Source organism: Chinchilla lanigera, unplaced genomic scaffold (genome assembly GCF_000276665.1).
Source record: "Chinchilla lanigera isolate Chin_1 unplaced genomic scaffold, ChiLan1.0 scaffold00080, whole genome shotgun sequence".
NCBI classification, from domain to species: Eukaryota; Metazoa; Chordata; class Mammalia; order Rodentia; family Chinchillidae; genus Chinchilla; species Chinchilla lanigera.
The window spans coordinates 7,095,819-7,111,284 of record NW_004955481.1 but is presented as its reverse complement, the minus strand read 5'-3'; positions in this window follow the sequence as shown (position 1 = coordinate 7,111,284).

Sequence of the window (15,466 nt, the reverse complement as noted above, 5' to 3'; positions counted from 1 at the left end):
TGGGATTACGGGCCAGTGCCACCACGCCGGGCTTGTGTTTTTGGAGATGTCACTTTTTTTTTCTAACAGTAGAGGAATTTATTTTAGGTTTCTTTTTTTTTTTTTTTTTTTTTTTTGAGACAGAGTCTCGCTATATAATTCAGGCTGACCTTGAACCCACTAACATACCCAGGCGATCCACTTGTCTCAGCCTCTCCAGGGCTGAGATTTCGGTAGACGTGCGTCACCTCTCGCGGCTGAGTAATTTATTCTTCATAAAGTAATTTGACTTTTCACTTTACAATCTATTGTGGACACTTTATATCACTGTATAGTATTAGTCCGGGATGTAGTGAATCTTTTTTTTTTTTTTTTAAATTTATTTATTTTTGGTCTATTTGAGTCAGGGTCTCGCTATGCAGTTTAGGCTGGCCTGGAGCTCACTTTGGAGCCCACGCTGATCTCGAACTCGCAACAATCCTCCTGCCTCAGGCCTTGCAAGTGCTGGGATTACAGGCGTGCGCGACCACGCCTGGCCTTAATTCTTATTAGTACCTGTTTATAGTACGTACTGATTACATTCGTGGTGGGCAGTTGGTACACATGTAGCACATCTTAATCCCCCCACCCCTGCAGCTCAGCCCTCGGAGTCGAGTTGACCTTCCGGTCTGGCTTCCTGTCCCCAGTAATCAGCTGGAACTCGCTGAAATCCCAAAGATCCCCTTTTGCTTGGTGCCCCGCCCCCACCAGATGCAACCCCCACCCTTGGGAGGAGAGAGGGTTCAGTTGGGGAACTCATTTACGGGTTCGCGCCCACTAGGTGTCACCCAGATCCTCTAACGAGTAGTAAGGGTTTAAAGAACACAACCGGGACATTTTGAAAATACCAACGTTCTCTAAACGTTTTCTCGCAAACCTGTAATCCTAGCAGCTCAGAAGGCTGAAGCAGGAAGATCTCGAGTTCAAGGACAGCCTGAGTAATTTAGCGAAAATGTGCCTCTTTTAAAAGAGATGAGGCAGGGGCTGGGGATTTAGCTCAGCGGCAAAAGCGCCTGCCTGGCAAGTGCAAGGTCATGAGTTTGGTTCCCGGTACTGGAGAAAAACCAAAAAAATAAAATAAAATAAAATAAAAGAGATGAGGCGGTAGCTCAGTGGTAAAGCACCCCTGTTTTCCATCTCTAGTGCTGGAAAACAAAAAACACATTTTGTTGGCCCCCCCCATTGGGGTGGGTCTCTGGCAAGTGTGTTATAAAATTTCCCCTCGTGATCCTAACACACAGTCCAGAGTGTTACTGATACCCAGGCTGGCCTTAAGCTCATTTTGTATCCTAGGCTGGTCTCGAACTCGCAATGATCCTCCTGTCTCAGCCTCAAGAGTACTGGGATTACAGACGTGCAACACCATGACCAGCCAGGGCTTTAAAATCACGATTATAATGCAGAATTGTGACTGCCCTCTGCAAGCTGGTATGAACGGGCACCCTGACAAAAACCTGTGAAAGTCCAACCTCTGGCCCTTGTTGGGCTGGCTCCCTGCCCGCTGCCTCTCATTCCAGTCCTAGGCCTGTTACACCCAGAAAATCTCACAGCCAGAACAGCACCCAGTCTTCCCCAGTGTCCCAAGAGCTGCAGGACCTCCCAGGTTGGCTCAGCAGGGACAGAGTGGCAGAGGTGGAACCGTACTGCTCAAGTGAATTTAAAACGCCACCTATGTAACTCTACCCCATCTTGCCTGGGCTCAAAGTCAGGACGAGATTACTACAAGTTGTAACTATTTGCAGGGCTGGGGATGACACCTAGTAGTCAGTAGTGCTGTTTGCCCAGGCCTCCGGCTCTTTTTCGTGGTGGACACTTGTAAGCCTGGGAAATCTCAGGCTGCCTGAAACAGAGGTGATGCGTGTTCCTCCCACCCAGCATTAAAAGCTGTCGAGCAGTTCGTTCTTTCTGTAAAGCGCTGGGACTGTGGACGTGAAGCCTGGCTAAGGAGAGCGGGCTCCCGTGGGCCCACGCTAGGATGTCGTTGTAGTCAGGGTTTGCAAGGGAAACAATTTAATACAGGACACATTTTTTTTTTGTCTTTTTGAGACAGGGTCTCGCTGTGCAGTTCAGGCCAGCCGTGAGCTCACTTTGTAGCCCAAGCTGGCCTCGAACTCACAATGATCCTCCTGCCTCAGCCTCCCGAGTGCTAGGATTACAGGAATGCACCACCACGCCTGGCCAGGACACATAATTTATAGGATTATTTGATGGTATTTACCCGTCAAGAGGAAAAGACTGCAGGAGATCTGTCCACACATTAGAGACCCAAAGAATCCAGCTGAGGGCCTGGGTCCCACAGCAATGTCCTGGATGAGTCCAACTGGAGGCCTAGAGCCCACGATAATGTCTCACGCAAGTCTGTTTCATGGATCTGCACTGGGAAGGCCCAAAGGTCAGTGGGGGAGGCCAGAAAGTCTGTGCCAGCGGGATGAAGGGTCTGTGGCAGCAGGCTGAGGGATCTACACTGGAGCCAGGAAGTGACGCTCAAGGTAAGGACCAGAGCTCCCCCAAAGAGAACCACAGCCAGCCTCAGCGCCAGCAAGGACTTGAGCTTCCCTGAGGAGAACAGCCAAGTTCTTATCAGGAAAGGTGGCACGACAAGCTTCTCCAAGAGAACCAGCAGCACCACCTCTTCCTCTCCAGTTCTCTTCTTTATGCTGTGAGCAACAATCCTCAGGTGGGCCCCCCCACGGCTGGGTGTTACAAGTTGACCGCCAGTTGTCAATCCACCACAGAAGTAACGTGTGGTGCATTAAGCTTGCCGAGATGAAAGGGTGCTTGCTTGCTGCTTCAGCATGACAAACACACAAACTTGAAATCTCCTCCCCAGAACCCATCAACCCAACCCATCCTGACTCATGTGTTTCTTGGACTTGTTCCAGAATCTGGAGTACACTTATAGCTTCTCCTTCCTAATCTGTAAAGTAGTCTCGATACTAAAACACTTAACAAACTCAGTATACTGGAATGTTCCATCTTTAAAAAAGTCAGATTGGGGCCTGGAGGTGTATAGCACGAACAGTCCTTGCCCACTGCGCACGGGGCCCTGGGTTCAAACTCCAGTACGGGGAAGATCACCTTTGATCTAAACCTCCTTCCAGCCAGCAGTCTTTCTCTTCTCTATTTCACAGCCGTGTCTGTGGAAAGATGGAGTTGACCAGGGATCTGCAAACTCTCTTCCCCCTTAAAAGTCTGTGCAGAGTCATTCCATCACTACAAACTGTGAGATGGGAGTGGTCAGTTCTGGAAAATAAAAATACATTTCCATCAGAAATCTGCCAGAGCTTTGGTAAGGCCATACCAAGCTACTGGGGAGGCCAAGGCAGGAGGATCGTAAGTTCAAAGCCAGCTTGGGCAGTTTTGCAAGACCCATACAATTAAGAAAGAGCTGGGGACATAACTCCGTGCTCCCTGTATTCAAGCCTCCATACTGAAAAGCAGAAGAAAGAAAGAGAGAAAGAAAGAAAGAAAGAAAGAAAGAAAGAAAGAAAGAAAGAAGAAAGAAAAAAGAATGAAAGAAAACAAAAAGGAGAAAGAGAACTTTATTATTCTTTTATTTTCTTAAATTTGTATTTCTATTTCACTTTCTCCACAGAATTATATTTCCAGATAATTTCTTCTTCATGAAACTCTTATTATTATTATTTTTTGGGGGGTACCAGGAATCAAAGTCAGGACCTTACCCTTGCCAGGCAGGTGCTTGTGCCACTGAGCTATATTCCCAGCCCCATGAAACTCTTTTATTTATCAATGTCTTTTATTTATCCCTTGTAATACTTCTCTGGAACAAAAATATTTAATTTTTCTTTTTTTAAAAATTTTTTTGGAATCAAACTTACAACCTCACAACTTGCCAGGCAGGTGCTACACTGCTGAGCTGTATCCCCAGCCCCCAAAATATTTATTATATGTACTGAAATTTTAAACTTTTAAAAAAAATTCCTATGACAAAAGGCTCTTATTTAATTTTTCTTTTTTTGTTGTTGTTGGTTTTTTTTTTTTCTGGTATTGGGAATTGAACTCACAACGTTGCACTTGCCAGGCAAGTGCTGTGCTGCTGAGCTAAATCCCCAGCCCCTAATTTTTCTTCCACATTGTATTTTTTTTTTTTTTTTTAACAAGGTCTTGCTGTGTAGCTCAGGCTGGACTTGAACTCACTTTATAGCCCAGGTGGCCTCAAATTCAAAGCAATCCTCCTTCCTCAGCCTCCTGAGTGCTGGGATTACAGGGGTGTGCCACTACACCTGGGGGACTTATCACTATTATTGGCAGTCAATCAAACACAAATATATTTTTACATTACATAAATAATTTTTTGTGAGACAGAGTCTTGCTCTGTAGTTCAGGATGCCCTTGAACTCATGTAGCCCAGGCTGGCCTGGAACTTGTGGTGATCCTCCTGCCTCAGCCTCTGGGTGCTAGGATTACAAACATGCACCACCACACCCAGATTATATAAATAATTTTCAAGGGAGCCACGGGTGGGGAGCGGTGGTCTTCCGACTGGCTGGCTCCCTGCCTCGTAGGCACCTGGAAAGAAGGTTTCTGGCGCAGGGGGAGCCATGGGCGGGAAGCGCCAGGCTTCCGACCAGCTGGCTCCCTGCCTCGTAGGTGCTCAGAAGGAGGGGTCCCGGCACAGGGTGAGCCATGCAGCGGCAAGGGCTGTTGCGCGCCGGCCCTCAGGAGGCCGCTGCCGCTCAATTGAGAACAACCATGACAGAGAAACAATGACACAATTGGCCCACCATGCACCGGCTGCAGATGCCCACCCACGGACATGTGTGAATCATTCAAACATGGAGAAACCCCTGGGAATACATGCTATACAACGGGCCACTCTTGCTCTTGCCATTAAAAACCAGAAAGGTCCAGAGTCAGCAGAGGAGCAGCTGCTGAACAAGGACTCGGAGAACATGAGAATGCAGACTAAGCCCGAGGGGTCAGAGGTCCTGTGGACTGGGGTCATGAGAGCTGCTCGGAAGCTGTAAACCAGGAGGACCTTGCACAATACCTGGGGAGACTCCCTGGCAGCCATTCTTCCTCTGACAGTACAGGCTGCGGTGGAGCTCTGGAGAAGTCTGCAGCAGGATTCCTGCTGCCTGTGCTGACAGTTGGGGAGAGGACACTAACTGGTTGTGGGGTCCCAATGCGATGGGAGGCTGGAGAGAAAACGCTACAAAAAATGGCTTTCGCCCCAGATGGCTCACTTGATTTTTGACAACTCTTAGGCTGTAACTACTTGTTAGATCCTTCTTGTGTATCTCTGTCTTCCTGAGAAACCACTTTGAAGATACCACCATGTATTACAGCAGCCATTGATATTTTCCCACTAATTTATCCATAACTCTGCAATGTTTGTATTGTTCTTATCCTATTTTGTAAATGGATGTATGTTTATTATTATGTGTTTCCTACAACAACCATTGAAAATAGTTAATGATTATGCAATAGGTCACTCATGTATAGCTCTATTTATTTTCTTTAGAAGCCACTTTGAAGATACCAAAGTATAGTACAACAACTATTGATAATCTCCTACCTCTTTTGTCTGTAACTCCCTATTATTTGTCTATTTGTTTTCCTGAGAAACGATCTTGTAGATAACAATGTGTAAAACAATAAAAATAAAAATAAATAAATAATTTTTAAACTAATGTAAAAATTATATTGAAAGTAGAACATGAAATGGATAGGCTGGTTTCTTTTTAAAATGGTTTTTTTTTTTGGTCTGGTACCGGGAATCGAACTCATGACCTTGTGCTTGCCAGGCAGGCGCTGTACCGCTGAACTAAATCCCCAGCCCCCTTAAAATGTATTTCTAGAAACAATAAATAAATATGCATTTCTATCTGTAGATGAACATTACTTAATGCTAAATTAGGCAACTTTTAATAATAAATTCTACTCCAATTTTTTTTTTTTAACACAGGGTCTCTCTATGCAGTCTAGGCTGGCCTGGAATTCACTATGTAGCCTAGGCTGCCCTTGGACTTATGGAGATCTTCCTACCCCAGCCTCCTGAGTACCGGGATTACATGATGTGCCATCATGCCGAGCTAGAATAGTGTTCATTTCAATACATCTTTGTCAATCTAATTTTTTGAAAGGTACTTCTCTCTTACATGCTCAGAATGTATTTTCTCAGAAGTTTGGAGCTGCAGGTTGAGTTTACTGAGTTATGCAGAACTCTGCCACACAGCCTAATTGCTTTTACTTATCTTCATTGGAAAGCCAGTCTGGTAAATCAGACTCATCTGCTGTCAGAGATTGACATTTTCTTCAATCCAAGTAAATATGTTAATATCCATCCCTACAAAACAGGATTTTTTTGTTGGTTTTGGTTTTGGTTTTCTGAAACAGGATCTCCCCATGCAGTTCAGGCTGCCTTTGAGCTCACTATGTAGCCAAGGCTAGCCTTGAACACACAGCGATTCACCTGCCTCAGCCTCCTGAGTGCTGGGATTACAGTCATGAGGCACCACACCTGGCAACGTTGAGGTTTTTCTTAACCATTGTATTGTATACTGATTTATTTATTTATGTGACAGAGGCCTCCTAAATGTTGCCCAGGCTGACCTTGAACTCCTGGGTTCAGATCATCCTCCTGCCACAGCCTCCTGACTACCTGGGATTACAGGTGCCATGGCACCTATAGACATGGAGTCCTAATGATAAATTACATAAGAAATGAAAAGCCCCTCAGTCTGTATGCTGGAGGAAATAAAGGATCAGCACTTTCTTCCAGAGCTTTCTGTGCTTTACACTTGCTGGATTCCTTCAGAAACAAAGCATTTTTTGTGAAGGGAAGAGAGAATTCATTAAATGTAGTGCACATTGTCCTTATTCCCACTCGATTTTATAATAAATAAATTCAAACATCCAAACTTAAGCCCTTCTGTTGTGCGTGTGCATGTGATACTGGGGCTGGAACAGTGCTCTACCGCTGAGTTATGCCCCAACCCTCTTAATTTCTTTTTTGTTTGTTTTTCCGGTACCGGAACTCGAACTCACAACCTCGCGCTTGCCAGGCAGGCTCTGTGCCACTGCACTAAATCCCCAGCCCCTTAATTTCTTGTTTTGAAACAAGGTCTCACTAAATTGCCCAAACTGGCCTTATCCTTTCACACTTCCCGCCTCAGCCTTGCCAGTAACTGGGACTACAGGTGTGCACCAAGCCACCTGGCACATTTTACAATTTTTTTTACTGTAGTGAAATATACATAATATAAAGTTTACAGCCAGGCGTGGTGGCTCACACCTGTAATCCCAGCACTTGGGAGGCTGAGGCGGGAGGATTACTATGAGTTCAAGGCCAGCGTGGGCTACAAAATGAGCTCAAGGCCAGCCTGAACTGCAAAGTGAGACCGTCTCAAAAAGACAAAAAAAAAAAAAAGTTTACCAGTTTAACCATTTTTAAGTTTAAAAAACAACTCAATGTTTTTCGTAATGCCTTCATGATGGTCCATCGGGGCTGTGCTATTAGTGATTAAAGTGCTACATTTTCCTCTTAACATAGCACAGCCACCTGGTTTTTCTGCCGGTGTATCTAGAGGGATCCGGTTTTCCCATTCCCTCTGACTGGGTGCATCTAATTGGCTAGATATGCCTTGAATCGCATCTCTGGTATAGTTCATAGACCTTTGCTCACTGTAATAGATATAGTTTATCCGATCTACATTTTTATTAACGGTGGGCCAGCGGCAGAGTACTGACTCGAATCTGGCAGCTATCTGATTTTGTGCCTTAAATTCACTGGGGCCACCTCCGGGCACCTCGATTGAATCAATATATATGTGGGGGTCGAAGGATCCTGGTAAGGATCTCCGAGTTTGAGCAGCCTCTTGTTCAGGATGAAGGGGACAGCCAGCTGCACCAGGGCACACGTCCCATCCGACTGGGACGAAATAAAGTGGTTCCTTTTCCCACGACATCACCAGACATCAGCCTGGGGAGTGAATGGGAAGGGGCCAGGAATTGCGTGGCTCACCAGTGACATTCAGGACGTGGATGCAGGTAGTCGGCTCTCCCACGGGTTCAGCAAATCATCCTCCCTGCCTAGAGAGGCAAGAGGAGCCACTCACACTCCCTGTGGAGAAGGGAGGAAGGGACCTCCGTCAGGGCCGGCTCCCGCAGCACGGGGAACGGCAGCGACAGGTTCACACATCTCATTTTCCCAAGCATCCTTGTCCTGATACAAGGCCGCCACATAACGCATTTCGTCAGGACACATGTCCCATCCTACGGGGAGAGGGACTACCTGTGCCTGTGCTCTTGTCCTGGTGCACGGGTAGCGGTCACTTTTGTTAAAAGCCTGCAATGAAAATTTTACCCATTCAGCCCAGGCATTCGTCTCTTTATACCCTGTCTCCATCTCTAATGTTTGCCTCAAGTCCTTTGTTTTTGTTTTTATTTTTTGTCTTTTTGAGACAGGGTCTCGCTATGCAGTTCAGGCTGGCCTTGAGCTCACTGTGTAGCCCAGGCTGGTCTTGAACTCACAACGATCCTCCTGCCTCAGCCTCCTGAGTGCTGGGATTACAGAGGTGTGCCACCACACCTGTCTTCTTCTAATCATTTCTTGTTCCCTTGCTCCCCTGCTCTGAGAAAAAAATATTCAGGATAGACATTGGTTCAGCCCGCAAGTATAGGTTGGGGCCTAGAAATTGGTCTAATTGTTCCCCTGGAACGCGGGGATCCACAAGTAATGACGGCATCTCCTTTCCTTTTTCTTTTCTTGTCTTTTTGAGACAGGGTCTCGCTATGCAGTTCAGGCTGGCCTTGAGCTCACTGTGTAGCCCAGGCTGGCCTCAAACTTGCAGCGATCCTCCTGCCTCAGCCTCCCGAGTGCTGGGATTAGGCGTGCCCCACTACGCCTGGCTGCATCTCCTTTCCTGATGTTCGTGCTAGTGAGGGGAACATTAATGGACCCAGTTTGCCCTCTTCCCCTGGTACCCTACAAAGAGGGAACGTACTAGAACCAGGTTGCGTCCCAGGGAGGGAAAAGCATGCTCAGTCCTTCCCACGTAGTTCTAATTTTCTCCTCAGATTAGGGTGTGAAGGGGCTGTTGATGTGACCCCCGACCCCCGGCTCCTCGGTCTCTTTCTTCCCCTCCTCAAGCTCCTGCCCCTTCACCACGACCCTCATCCTCACCACTCTGGCTGTGCAAACAAGATAAAGGGTCCCCTGACTTCTCATTCTGAATTTTCTCTTCATCCTGAACAGAAACATCGGCGTTGACTCCGGAAGCCAGCAGATGGCGTAGTCTGTCTCCTCTTGTGAGGCTGAGGTTTTATCACTTAGGAAGAGCACGAGTGCTTGATAGACCCAGTCCCCAACAGACCCAAGCGAGGCCCAAAGCACAGGCAGCCCTTTGACTGGCTCCCTGGGCCAAATGGAACAACAATATTTAATCCTCTTCCTTCTTTTTTTACCTTTGGTCCGAGAACTATCTTCCCGATCTTCCAGCATTTTCCCCTGCGGACTATTAGGAAGAACGTCCAGGTTCCCTTCCCTGACTCCCTAGGCCTAGACTGTTCCCCAAGAGGTCCCTGTGCCTGAGTCTTCTTGTGTGTTCAGCCCCGCCTTACCAGGACCCTGGTGGCCCCCCGTTTTGTCCGGGCTCCAACCTGCTCCACTGCAGGTGTCTACCTACCACCATTTTCAAGAATAGAGGTTTCAGCCGGGTGTGGTGGCGCACACCTGTAATCCCAGCACTTGGGAGGCTGAGGCAGGAGGATCATTGTGACTTTGAGACCAGCCTGGGCTACAAAGTGAGCTTAAGACCAGCCTGAGCTGCATAGTGGGACCCTGTCTCCAAAAGTCGGAAAAAAAAAAAAATAGAGGTTTCTTACACACACCCCGAGAATCAATTGTCTGGGACCTATTTCGGTCACACACTCTCGACCTCCTCCTAAGAAGGTCACCTGTCCAACAAGGCAGGACCTTGGTCCAATTGTCCCCACCTTGTCCCGTGCACGTTACTTGACTGCCATGTTTGTCTCCTTTATCTCCCCTGCCTCGGTGTCACTGTCTTCAGAACAGGCGTGGGTGTTCTGTGGCTCCAGGGAGGAGACGGGCACAGTGACCCCACGAAAATGGGGTGGGGCGCACCTCCCTCTCCACCAGGACCGCCTGGTGCACACAGGCACAGAATCTCCAGGGTGAGCTCCCAATTGTAAGAAATAAATTTACTTCTTGGCCAAAATGAAAAAGAACGTGCCGGGGATATAGCTCAGCGCCACCAGCGCCTGCCTGGCAAGCGCAAGGTCCTGAGTTCAATTCCTGGTACCAAAAAAAAAAAAAAAGAAAAGGAAAAGAAATTGGACTCCCTAGGCAGCGAAAGCCAGGTTTTACTCCATACTCTCGGAAGAGGGGCCCATCACAGACACAGGTGCTGCAGGTGAGGAGCTGTGAGTTTTCATGCCTGACTCCCAGGAGTCCTCCGCCCAGGTCCCACGGCCTGGGACCGGGGCTCACAGTCTGTGCCCAGCAGTCTGTGTCCTCCCCGACCTGCTCCCCTCACCCCCGCTTCCCTTGTCCCCTGCTCCCTCTCTATTTCTCTTTGTACTTATTTTTAGCCTTTTGGCTTCCCGGGATTTGGGAAGCCTTGTTTAGCAATTACTTCTCCACCAGAACCTTATCTCTGGTATGAGGCTTTGTAGAGCCTGCGCGTCCTTCTCCGCTAGCCTATCAGGCCAAGTCTAAGGATAAGGGGTGTTAGACTGATTAATGAAATATGGACCGATGAAAAAGATTTTTACCTCCTGCACCCAGGCCCCACCTCTGAACACATGAGACTCTGGGGACATCCAGATCTAAACCATAAGATCCAACCCCTTCCTCTCACTCTTGTCTTCGGGGCATGAGATGAGTGGTTTTCTCCCACTGTGAGGCGCTTCCTCATCAACGGGCCAGTCAAAAACTGAAATCTCCATACCTGAACCAAAATAAACCTTTTCTCTTTATAAGAAGCTGCTTATCTCAAGTATTCATTACAGTGACAGCAAGCTGACTAACACTCATATGTCTAGTACCTTGGGGTATATCATAATATATAAGCCGGGTGTGGTGGCACACGCCTGTAATCCCAGCACTCAGGAGGCTGAGGCAGGAGGATCGTTGTGAGTTCAAGGCCAGCATAGCAAGACCTGGTCTCAAGAAGACAAAAAAAATCCCCTTCCCCTCAAACCCCCCCATATATATATATTTTTTTTGAGACCTAGTCTCACCACATAGTTCAGGCTGGCCTCGAACTCACCATATATCCCAGGCTGGCCCTGAATTCTCGGTGATGCTCCCATCTCAGCCTCCCGAGTGACGGGGTTACAGGTGAGAGCACACCACGCCTCACCCTGTAGGCCTCCTGGATCCTCTCATGTTTCTTCAAAGGTCAGGCGGGTCACCGTGACCCCTCAGTTGTTGAATGGCTCCAAGCTCAAACTTTCCACACTACTTGAACAGCGAAGTTAAAAAAAAAAAAACAAACAAACCTGCTTGGTGTTCATAACTCTGCTCGAAAGTCAACCCAAAAATCTGACTTAAAAAAACCCGTGTGTGCCAAGATTGAGCTGCAGTGGACACAAAGCAGAGGTGCTCCCGTCTGAGAGCACAGAGTGCTTGAGTGGGTGAGTTCACATATTTGTCAGTGGGTTTTTTCTTTTTGTCCTTTATTTGCATGAAATACAACCACAGCTCCAAAGAGAGTTAGTGGTGCCAGCAGTAAAGCTAAGAGGAAAACTGTAAGAACCATGACAGAGTTAAAGAAAGAAATCTTTCTGAAATTTGTTAACGTCCTGGAAAACAAATTTATAAGTGCAATTTTTGGGCCTCAGAACCAATTATTTGGTTTCATATTTTTATTTTTGTTTTCTTGAGACAGGGTCTCACTATGCAGTTCAGGCTGGCCTTGAGCTCACTTTGTAGTCCAGGCTGGTCTTGAACTCACAACCATCCTCCTGCCTCAGCCTCCTGAGTGCTGGGATTGCAGGCATGCGCCACCACGCCCGGCTTGGCTTCCTATTATTTCTCACAAGAAAAATATATTCAGTTCTCGAGCTTTTCAGTGTTTGAAGACAAATCTGGAATGAATCAAGTTCTACAGCTGAGGTATCCCTGCATGTGCCAAGTTCACTTCCCCCCCCCCCCCCGGGCCCTCTCCTCCAGATTCCTCTTTGCTTTCCAGTTGCTGTGCTCCTCTGACTTTGGGGTTTCCGCCGGGAAGCCCGAGGTTCCTGCCAGATTTGGGTGACGCCCTAAGGCACTGGCCTGCGCCTGCCCTCCGGTGAAAGCTGAAAAGTGACAGACTGACCGCGCCATGCCCTGCCTCCTGGCTCCACCTCCTCTCTGCGTTCTGAGAGTGGCTTTGGTCGCTTTTCAGTGCCTCTGCATGTCTGTCTGGTTACAGTCTCTCCAGAGTTTATCGTCATTATGTGCAGGAAGGCGGTTCTGATGTGAGCGGCTGCACCATTACTGGGAGCAGAGCCCCCGCCAGCCTTGCCTGCCCTTCCGTCTTCCTCAGCCAGAGTCACTTAATCCGGAAGTCTCTGGAACAGTCCTTGCTTGTCTCTGGGCCTTTGCATATGCTTTTTTTCTGCTTCTCCCACCGCTAGCTAAGGATCTTGTATTCATTCTTAGGATTTAGCATAAATATCTTCTCTTTTGGAGAATTTTGTCAGTTGGGACTGATTCAAGTAATAGAAACTTCTTTGCGGTAAACCAAAAAGGGACAAGAGGAGATTTAATGTAAGAGGAAGAGATACCCTGGGGGAACCCAAAGACAGAGATCCAGCCAGGCCTCAGGAACCAACCCAAACCAGGCAGACCGGCAGGTGTGGTGACACATGCCTGTAGTACCAGCATTCGGGAAGCTGAAGCAGGAGGATCCCCACAAGTTCAAGGCCAGCCTGGGTTACATAGTGGGTTTAAGGCCATCCTGGACTACACAGTGAGACCCTGTCTCAAAAACCAAAAAACAAAACAAAAACCCCCAAAACAATAAACCAGCAGGCCATTTCATTGGAGCTTTACCTTTTGTGTCTGTTCTCTGTCCTGCTACAGGGCTCCCACATTTAGAAGCCTAGTATGTCCCCTTGGGCAGCTTTGTTTTTGTTTTTTGTTTTGTTTGTCTTCTTTTGAGACAGGGTCTCGCTCTGCAGTTCAGGCTGGCCTTGAGCTCATTTTGTAGCCCAGGCTGTCTCGAACTCCCAACGATCCTCCTGCCTCAGCCTCCCGAGTGCTGGCATTAGGCGCGTGTGCTACCACGCCCAGCATGCCTGGGCAGCTCTGTTCCTGCTTGCTTTTCTCCTTGACCTCTGCACCTTATATTCCTTGAAGACAGGACTATGCCTTTATTGATTTCGTCACCCCCGGAACTTAGCAGGGTAGCTCAAGGCAGACAAGTGCATTGACCTTTGATGCACACCCCAGCAGGCGTTAAAAGAGACATTTCCAGGGTTCTTTGGGAGCCAGAGAGGAGCAGCTTTCCTATGTGGACAGTCATGAGACTTTAGGAAATGTTTTTCTTGGCCCATGATTAAATATCAAGCTTTTTAAATTTTTCTTTTGGGGGTTACTGGGAATCGAACTCAGGACCTCATGCTTGCCCAGCAGGCGCTGTGTTGGCCCGTGATTAGGGCTCCACAGGGAAACCCCATAACATGTAGAGATCCCCTCCCCTCCTTTTCCCCGTTCCCCACTTCCTTCCTCTCCCACTCGCTCCCTCCCTTCCCACTGTACTGGGGCCTGAACCCGGAGCCTCGTGCATCCTGGCAAGCGCTCCAGTACTGCGCTACACCTGCAGTCCTATTTGTTTCCTTGCTTGTTTATGATATTGGGGCTTGAACACGAGCCTCTGCACTGAGCAACAGCCCCAGCCTTTTAAAATTTTTTGCTAAATTACTAAGCTGCCCACGCCGAGGTATGCATTAACTTGCAATCCACCTGCCCTAGCCTCCCGGAGTGCCGGGATTACAGGCGTGGGATACCACACTCAGCTCCTCTATTTTTTTTTTTTTTTTCCTGGTACCGGGAATCGAACTCACGACCTTGCGCTTGCCAGGTAGGCGCTGTGCCGCTGAGCTAAATCCCCAGCCCTCCTTTACCTTTTTACATTTCTATTTTGAGACACAAGTCTTTCAAAGTTGTCCAGACTGGCCTGAAATTTGCAGTCTTCCCGCCTCAGCCTCCTGAGGAGCTGGGAGGACGGGCACGCACCACCACCACGCCCAGGCCATGCTGAGACTCCTGTGAAAACTCCCACCCCTCTGGGTCTCCATCGAGTGAAGAGATACCTGCAGTGTGTTCGTGCGCGTCCCTCCGCGACCGGAAAGACCCCTTGTGGGCAGCGGTCTTGACAATGTATTCCAGCCCCTTGAGACTTCTCTCAGCTCTTTTCCATCCAGCAGCCTTTAAGCATTTTCTTTTCTTAGCTTAAAAAGTGTTTGCCTCCCTTCCCCTCTTTGACTCACCTCCAGGTTTCTACATCAACATTACTTTCTGGAGGGGAAGGCTGCTTCCCTCTGCCCACCAGTCAGGGCAGCCCTGGGGGCCACTCCCTCTCCAAGGCAACCGCTGTCCTCGTCCGCATCCGCACCTCCCTGCGCCGGCCTGGTTCAAGGACGCTGCTGCCCCCTACCGGCTACAACAGTGACATCAGAGACCGCTGGCATCCTACTACATACACACCAGGCTGGGCGCTATCTTCGCCGGAAAGGCAAAGATATTTGTCACTTGCGTTGAATTTCAGTAATTAGTGCAACTTTCTCATTTTAAAGAGAAAAACCAAGGTACTGAGTTGGGAGAGTGAATTTTCCAGTGACCGGCCTCAAGTTAGCCCTGGTGGCTCTGTCCTGCTGTGCGATGGAGCCTTCTCCTTAGCATGCTTCTTTCCTTCTGGGGCACTACGCCGACCACTGCCAGCACTGTTTCTGCAAGACCTAGGCATCTCTTCTTTCCCAAGTGTGCCCAAGATGCAACTCTCCAAGAAACGTTGTATTAAAAATAAAAAAGTAAAATAAAATAAGCAAGAAACGTGTTATTAAAAATTAATCAATTTCTGTGCTTAGGATTGAACCCAGGGCCTCAAGCATGCTAAACGCACACTATACCACTGAGCCACCCCCCCCCCCACACACACACACCAGGTACAGTACTTTTTTTTTGTCTTTTTGTGACAGGGTCTCACTATGTAGTCCAGGCCAACCTTGAGCTCACTTTGTAGCCCAGGGTGGCCTCAAACTTGCAACAATCCTCCTGCCTCAGCCTCCCAGGGGCTGGGATTACTGGCGTGCGACACCACGCCTAGCAGTACCTTCCTTTTTTTTTTTGGAGGCAGGGTCCCATTCATCTCAGACTCCTGGACTCAAGTGACCCCCCTGCCTCAGCCTTCTGAGTAGCTGAGACTACAGCTGTATCACAGTGCCCAGTTCCAATAGCATTTTTGACTCATGCAGA